We start from the raw sequence: 7,701 nt of genomic DNA on the forward strand, positions 1-7,701 counted from the left end.
TACTAAACATGAAACACACTCATACTATGTCATAATATTGATATTTGGTCCAGTAATCCTCCACTGTAACAGCTCCTTTACTTTGCAGTGAAAATTGATTTGTATATTTTTTGCCTCTGAGTCCTTGTGGGATTTTTTTTTTATTCAAACAGAAAGTCACAAAAATTATAATCATCTTCATCAGTTCACTCAGTCCCATGTAATTAACTTTTTTTTCATCTTGATCTTTTGTTAGCACTTTTATGAATTCATCAGTTTTCCTTTAGAGTTCTGAAAATGCTTATTCATTCAGTTCAGCAGTATAATCAGTTACCAGAAACCTGTACTTGTCAGTCTTTTCCATGAATTCCTTGAAGATGAAACCCTTTTACAGGAACATTTTTGCAAAAGCATCAGAGTACACCCAGAACTGTCTGTAAATGACAAAAGACTTAAAAATGACCACAGTTAAAGATTTGGTGAAAGCTCATAATAATGCAATTGACAAGGAAATTTAGTTATTTCTGATATACATTTTGAAGTAACAACTAGAATTATGACTTATAACATTATACCAGAACATAAGATTTTTAGAAATTTCATGTAATATCTGAAACATTTATATTAACATGTTTCCATACAAATAACCCAAAGAAAGTTTAGTATTAGTTGTTTTTTTTGTTTGTTTTTTTATACTGCAGGTTCTTATTAGTCATCAATTTTATACACATCAGTGTATACATGTCAATCCCAATCGCCCAATTCAGCACACCACCATCCCCACCCCACCGCGGTTTTCCCCCCTTGGTGTCCACACGTTTGTTCTCTACATCTGTGTCTCAACTTCTGCCCTGCAAACCGGTTCATCTGTACCATTTTTCTAGGTTCCACATACATGCGTTAATATATGATATTTGTTTTTCTCTTTCTGACTTACTTCACTCTGTATGACAGTCTCTAGATCCATCCACGTCTCAACAAATGACTCAGTTTCGTTCCTTTTTATGGCTGAGTAATATTCCATTGTATATATGTACCACATCTTCTTTATCCATTCGTCTGTCGATGGGCATTTAGGTTGCTTCCATGACCTGGCTATTGTAAATAGTGCTGCAGTGAACATTGGGGTGCATGTGTCTTTCTGAATTATGGTTTTCTCTGGGTATATGCCCAGTAGTGGGATTGCTGGATCATATGGTAATTCTATTTTTAGTTTTTTAAGGAACCTCCATACTGTTCTCCATAGTGGCTGTATCAATTTACATTCCCACCAACAGTGTAAGAGGGTTCCCTTTTCTCCACACCCTCTCCAGCATTTGTTGTTTGTAGATTTTCTGATGATGCCCATTCTAACTGGTTGGACATCTTTCTATTTTAATCTAAACCAGAGTCTCTGTCTTTTAACTTGAAAGTATCTTCCTTTGTTATGTACCATAATTATCAACGTATTTGGATTTATTTCTACATTTTATTTTGTGCTTTCTATGCTTCAAAGCTATTCACTGTGCTTTTAAAAAAAAATCCTGCTTTTCTAAACCCATTTTTCTTTCTTCTCTTATTTTACCTGATTTTTCTTTACTTCCTTTTACTAGTTTAGAAATATACATATTATTTCTATTTAATTAAGGATTACAGTAAAAAATTTTAAACGTATATGTCATTCTTTAAAATTAATTTTATTGGAGTATAGTTGCTTTACAATGTTATATTAGTTTCTACTGTACAGCAAAATGAATCAGCTGTACATATACATATACCCCTTCATTTTTAGATTTCCTTCCCATTTAGGTCACCACAGTGCATTAATTAGATTTCCCTGTGCCACAGAGTATGTTCTCATTAGTTTAAAGTCACCAATAAACCAGTCACTCCACCCCAATATTAAACTTTAATCACCCTTTTCATCTTTTATTTAACTTTTATCTACTATATTAATTTACCTTGTCTTTAAACCTCCCAAAGTTGGCCCCATTATTATTTTTTACAGTCAATGTTTATTCTTATAGATGTGCACATCACTAATTTATTCTCCCACCTCTTTTTTTTTTTTTTTGCATGCTACTCCTTCCTGTGTTTGGTTTTCTTCTTCCTGCAATATACACTTCAATATTTGTTTTGGTGACAGTATTTAGATAGTATATTCCCTCAAAGTTTCTTGAAAATGCCCTTATTTATCCTCTAATTCTATTTTAAATTTAATTTTATTTATTTTTTATACAGCAGGTTCTTATTAGTTATCTATTTTATACATATTAGTGTATATATGTCAATCCCAATCTCCCAATTCATCATACCACCACCAAGTTCCCCCACCACTTTCCCCCCTTGGTATCCATACGTTTGTTCTCTATATCTGTGTCTCTATTTCTGCCATGCAAATGGGTTCATCTGTACCATTTTTCTAGATTCCACATATATGTGGTAATATACGATATTTGTTTTTCTCTTTCTGACTTACTTCACTCTGTATGACAGTCTCTAGATCCATCCACGTCTCTACAAATGAGCCAATTTCGTTCCTTTTCATGGCTGAGTAATATTCCATTGTATAAATGTACCACATCTTTATCCATTCATCTGTCGATGGGTATTTAGGTTGCTTCCATGACCTGGCTATTGTAAATAGTGCTGCAATGAACACTGAGGGGCATGTGTCTTTTTGAATTATGGTTTTCTCTGGGTATATGCCCAGTAGTGGGATTGCTGGGTCATATGGTAATTCTATTTTTAGTTTTTTAAGGAACCTCCACACTGTTCTCCATAGTGGCTGTATCAATTTACATTCCCACAACAGTACAAGAGGGTTCCCTTTTCTCCACACCCTCTCCAGCATTTGTTGTTTGTAGATTTTCTGATGATGCCCATTCTAACCTGTGTGAGGTGATACCTCATCGTACTTCTGATTTGCATTTCTCTAATAATTAGTGATGTTGAGCAGCTTTTCATGTGCTTCTTGGCCATCTGTATGTCTTCTTTGGAGAGATGTCTATTTAGGTCTTTGGCCCATTTTTTGATTGGGTTGTTTTTTTTAATATTGAGTTGCATGAGCTGTTTATATATTTTGGAAATTAATCCTTTGTCTGTTGATTCGTTTGCAAATATTTTCTCTCATTCTGAGGGTTGTCCTTTCATCCTGTTTGTAGTTTCCTTTGCTTTGCCAAAGGTTTTAAATTTCATTAGGTCCCATTTGTTTATTTTTGTTTTTATTTCCATTACTCTAGGAGGTGGGTCAAAAAAGATCTTGCTGTGATTTACGTCAGAGTGTTCTTCCTATGTTTTCCTCTAAAAGTTTTATAGTGTCCAGTCTTACATTTAGGTCTTTAATCCATTTTGAGTTTATTTCTGTGTATCATGTTAGGCAGTATTCTAATTTCATTCTATTACATGTAGTTATCCAGGTTTTCCAGTACCACTTATTGAAGAGACTGTCTTTTCTTCATTGTATATCCTTGCCTCCTTTGTCATAGATTAGTTGACCATAGGTGTGTGGGTTTATCTCTGGGCTTTCTATCCTATTCCATTGATCTATATTTCTGTTTTTGTGCCAGTACCATATTGTCTTGATTACTGTAGCTTTGTAGTATAGTCTGAAGACAGGGAGTCTGATTCCTCCAGCTCCGTTTCTTTCTCTCAAGACTGCTTTGGCTATTCAGGGACTTTTGTGTCTCCATACAAATTTTAAGATTTTTTGTTCTAGTTCTGTAAAAAATGTCACTGGTAATTTGATAGGGATTGCACTGAATCTGTAGATTGCTCTGGGTAGTATAGTCATTTTCACAATATTGATTCTTCCAACCCAAGAACATGGTGTATCTCTCCATCTGTTTGTGTCATCTTTGAGTTTTTTTCATCAGTGTCTTAGAGTTTTCTGAGTACAGGTCTTTTACCTCCTTAGGTAGGTTTACTCCTAGGTATTTTATTCTTTTTGTTGAAATGGTGAATGGGATTGTTTCCTTAATGTCTCTTTCTGATCTTTTGTTGTTAGTGTATAGAATGCAAGAGATTTCTGTGTGTTAATTTTGTATCCTGCAACTTTACCAAATTCATTGTTAGCTCTAGTAGGTTTCTGGTGGTTTCCCCTAATTCTTGAAAGCTAATTTAATTTGCTATAAAATTAAAACTTTCTATTATTTCCCTGAGCAATTTAAGCATATTGTTTCATTAATTACGTGCCTTATTTTGTTGCTTTATATAAGTCTTCTGGCTGTTCATTTTTTATTTTATTTAAGATTGCTATTAAGATTTTTCTTCAATTTTGGTATTATATATATCTGGATTCATTTTTATTTATAGTTCTTGGCCCTGATTTGCTTCTACAAAGCCAGATTTCTTACTTTTCATCAAGTCTGGAAAATATTTGGCTTTACATTTTTGAAAATTTTCTGTCTGAAAATGTCTCTATTCTTTCTTAAGGACTCTAAATGAGTCCTATAATCTCCTATGAGATATATTCTAATTTCATATCTCTTAACTGTCTTGAATTTTTCTGTTTTTTTATACATCTGTGCTACCATTCTGGGCTATTCCCTCACAACTATGAACCCAGATTACTAATATTTGCTTTAGCTGAGTTTAAGGTACTATTTAATCCATTCAATAAGTGTTTATATTTTTTCAATTATTTTTTTCTTTTAATTTCAAATATATATATATTCTTTTTTAACCTGTTTCTTCCAGATTATATGTGTGTGTGTAACTTTCTGCTTTTATTTTATTTTGTCTATCCTTACAGTATTTTGTTCTATCCCCTTACAGGTTTTATGCTTTCCTTTATTGCTTTAATCATTTTAAACATATTAGCTTTATTATTTTCATTTAGTCCTATTATCTCAAAATTCTGGCTTCTTTTTGCTAGAACTGATGCTTTGTTCATGACACTTTGTTCATTCACTTGTGTTGTGATTTATTTTTAACTGCAAGCTGCTTTTTAGTGAGGCTTGTATTTTTTCCCTACTGAATTCTTTCCAGCTTTGATTATAAGAGGGTGGCTCTAGAGTGGTGCTACAGGTTTTTCAAGGGTAGCTCTGGACCAGGACAACTTTTTTTGCTAATCTCTTGGACTGAGGACTTCAGCACACAGTCAGCGCCTTTTATTCGTACTTGATATCACCTGAGACATAGACCTCAGGTCTTGATTTCTCACAGGGAAACATTTCTCCTTAACAGGGAAAAGTTTTGATTTGCTTTTCTCCCAAAACTTGTGGGGCAGATGTTTATGGGTTCAAGTCTTATTGCAAGAGTCTGCTTAAAATCACACCTCAAAGTAATCATAGGGTCAGCTTAACCCTAGTGCTCTTAACCCTAGTTTTTCTCCCTTCCCACTGGGGGTTTCTTCCCTTTTGTAAGAAGTCAGATGAGCAATCCACATTATTCAGTACTTCCAATTTTTTGTAGGGATAAAGGATAGGTTTTTTGCATTAGTTTAAGTGGCAAGTTTATGGAAACAGTTTTGTTGCTGTAATTTACTACACTAATACTTGGTGTGAGCAGTTAGGAAGCTGCTCAAACATACATCTCGGTTGCCATGGTACAGAAAAGAGAGAGCACTGCAACAGCAGGATTTCGTAAGTGGAAGTATACAAGAATATCACCAATATTTATGAAAATATTATAGAGTTTTGTATATTCACAAGGTAAATATTGGGAATTCAACCTAATTTTACTTATCAAGACTAATTATAGCTCTATAAAGTGATTTTAAAAAGGCCTCCAAATGATGCTTCTGAATCAATGTGTGTTTTATAATATACTAGAAAGGGAAAAAATGATTATTAACTAGATCTATGAAAGAGAATGGTAGAGGTGCACTGTTAACAAAGACAGAATGTTTAGGAATTATTTTTTAATAAAAATCCTTACTTAGGAACGGAATTCAATTAACTCAAAAATGCTATTACTACTTTTTAAAGAGGCTTCAAAGTATTTTAGGTATAAATTTCCCTAATTTTTTAATTAAACAAAAAATGGAAAAATAGAATTGTACCTTAATGTAATCACATTTCTAATTATACTAATATTGAATTAATGTGAAGTTATCATGTAGCTATAACAAACTCACACTACACTAAATTTCATATAACTTTTTAGTATTCTGAGGGACATGAAAAACCATTAACCCTTTAACTTTTATAGATTTTATAGATGAAGAAACGAAAATTAAGAGATTAAGAGTTTAAGAAATTTACCTCAAGTTATAAAATAATTTCAGCAAAGCTGAGCTATCCATTTGGTTTCCTAACTCTGGATGGAAGCTCTTTTCACTAGACCAATAGTCTTCAAAGTATCATCTATAAACCTTGAGGTTCCAGACTCTGAGGAGGTCCATGAGGTTAAAATATTTTCATAACAATACAAAACGTTATATTCCTTTTACACTTTGTTGGCATTTGCACTGATGGTACAAAAGTAATTGCAGGTAAAACTGCTATCACAAAACAAGGAACTGGTATAAATTGTTCTAGTAGTTACTATGCTCTTTACTGAAACCGAGGGACAGTAAAAAAAAAAAAGTCAGTTTCATTAAGAATAAAATCAGTAAAAAATATTTTTTATAAAGTGTGATGAAGCTGTATTCATTAATTTTATAAAACCTCAGCCTTTGGATATGAGTTATTTTCATATTCTGGATAATTAAATGAGAATTACACAAAGCATATTTGTTACATATCAAAGTATAACGATTATCTTGAAGAAAAGCAAATGTGCAATTGTTTGAACTGAAAGGTGAACTACGCACCTTTCAAAGGAACACCATTTTTACTTATAGGAATTACTGCCAGAAACCTTGGCTAGTCAAACTTGGGTATTGGGCATTTGCTATTTTAAAAACTAAATTAAGTGTGATTGTCATTAAAAAAAAAAAAAAGAACTATTTGCTGCCAACAACCAAATTCAATATTTGAAACAAAAATTTAAATTTTCAAAAATTTGTACCCACCACTCAGCTTAGTATATTGCAACACCTGAAGACTTAGGTGAGTGGTGATATGAACAAATGTGATTTGTTTTTGGATATTGTTCAATGAAATGTGTCACCACTTGAAACATACACATAACTCAGTAAATCAGTACTTTCCAAATAAAAAGTGCATGGCATTACAAAATCATACATGAGTAAAAGATCCATTGAAAGATAAACTCATCAATTTTAATGTAAATTTTTATTAATAGGGTTTCAGATTCCATATTGCAACTAACATTTAGAAAACTACTACCTGATGAGTTTTGTTTTGGTATCAAAGAATAATGGCCACAATGATGTGAAAGGGCTGTAATTTACTACACTAATACTTGGTGTGAGCAGTGAGGAAGCTGCTCAAACATATATCTCCGTTGCCATGGTACAGAAAAGAGAGAGCACTGCAACAGCAGGATTTCGTAAGTGGAAGTATACAAGAATATCACCAATATTTATGAAAATATTTATATTTTTCCCTTTCCAACTACATATCTGAGTGAGGCTAAGGGAATGCAGAAGCATTTACCAGAGTCCATCAATCTTCTATTGAACCAGACACTAAGAAGTTTTGCAATAATGTTTTTAAAAATGCCAATTTTCTCTTTTATAGTTTTTGGAAAATATAGTTTTTTAAATTAAAATAAATATGCTATTTGTCATTTAAAAGTATATTATTACTGTTTTAAAATAAATTTATACACTTACAACTGATACCACACAAATATAAAGGATGATAAGAGACAGTTATGAACAATTATACACCA

This window comes from Eschrichtius robustus, chromosome 13 (assembly GCF_028021215.1).
Source record: "Eschrichtius robustus isolate mEscRob2 chromosome 13, mEscRob2.pri, whole genome shotgun sequence".
In the NCBI taxonomy this organism is placed as follows: Eukaryota; Metazoa; Chordata; class Mammalia; order Artiodactyla; family Eschrichtiidae; genus Eschrichtius; species Eschrichtius robustus.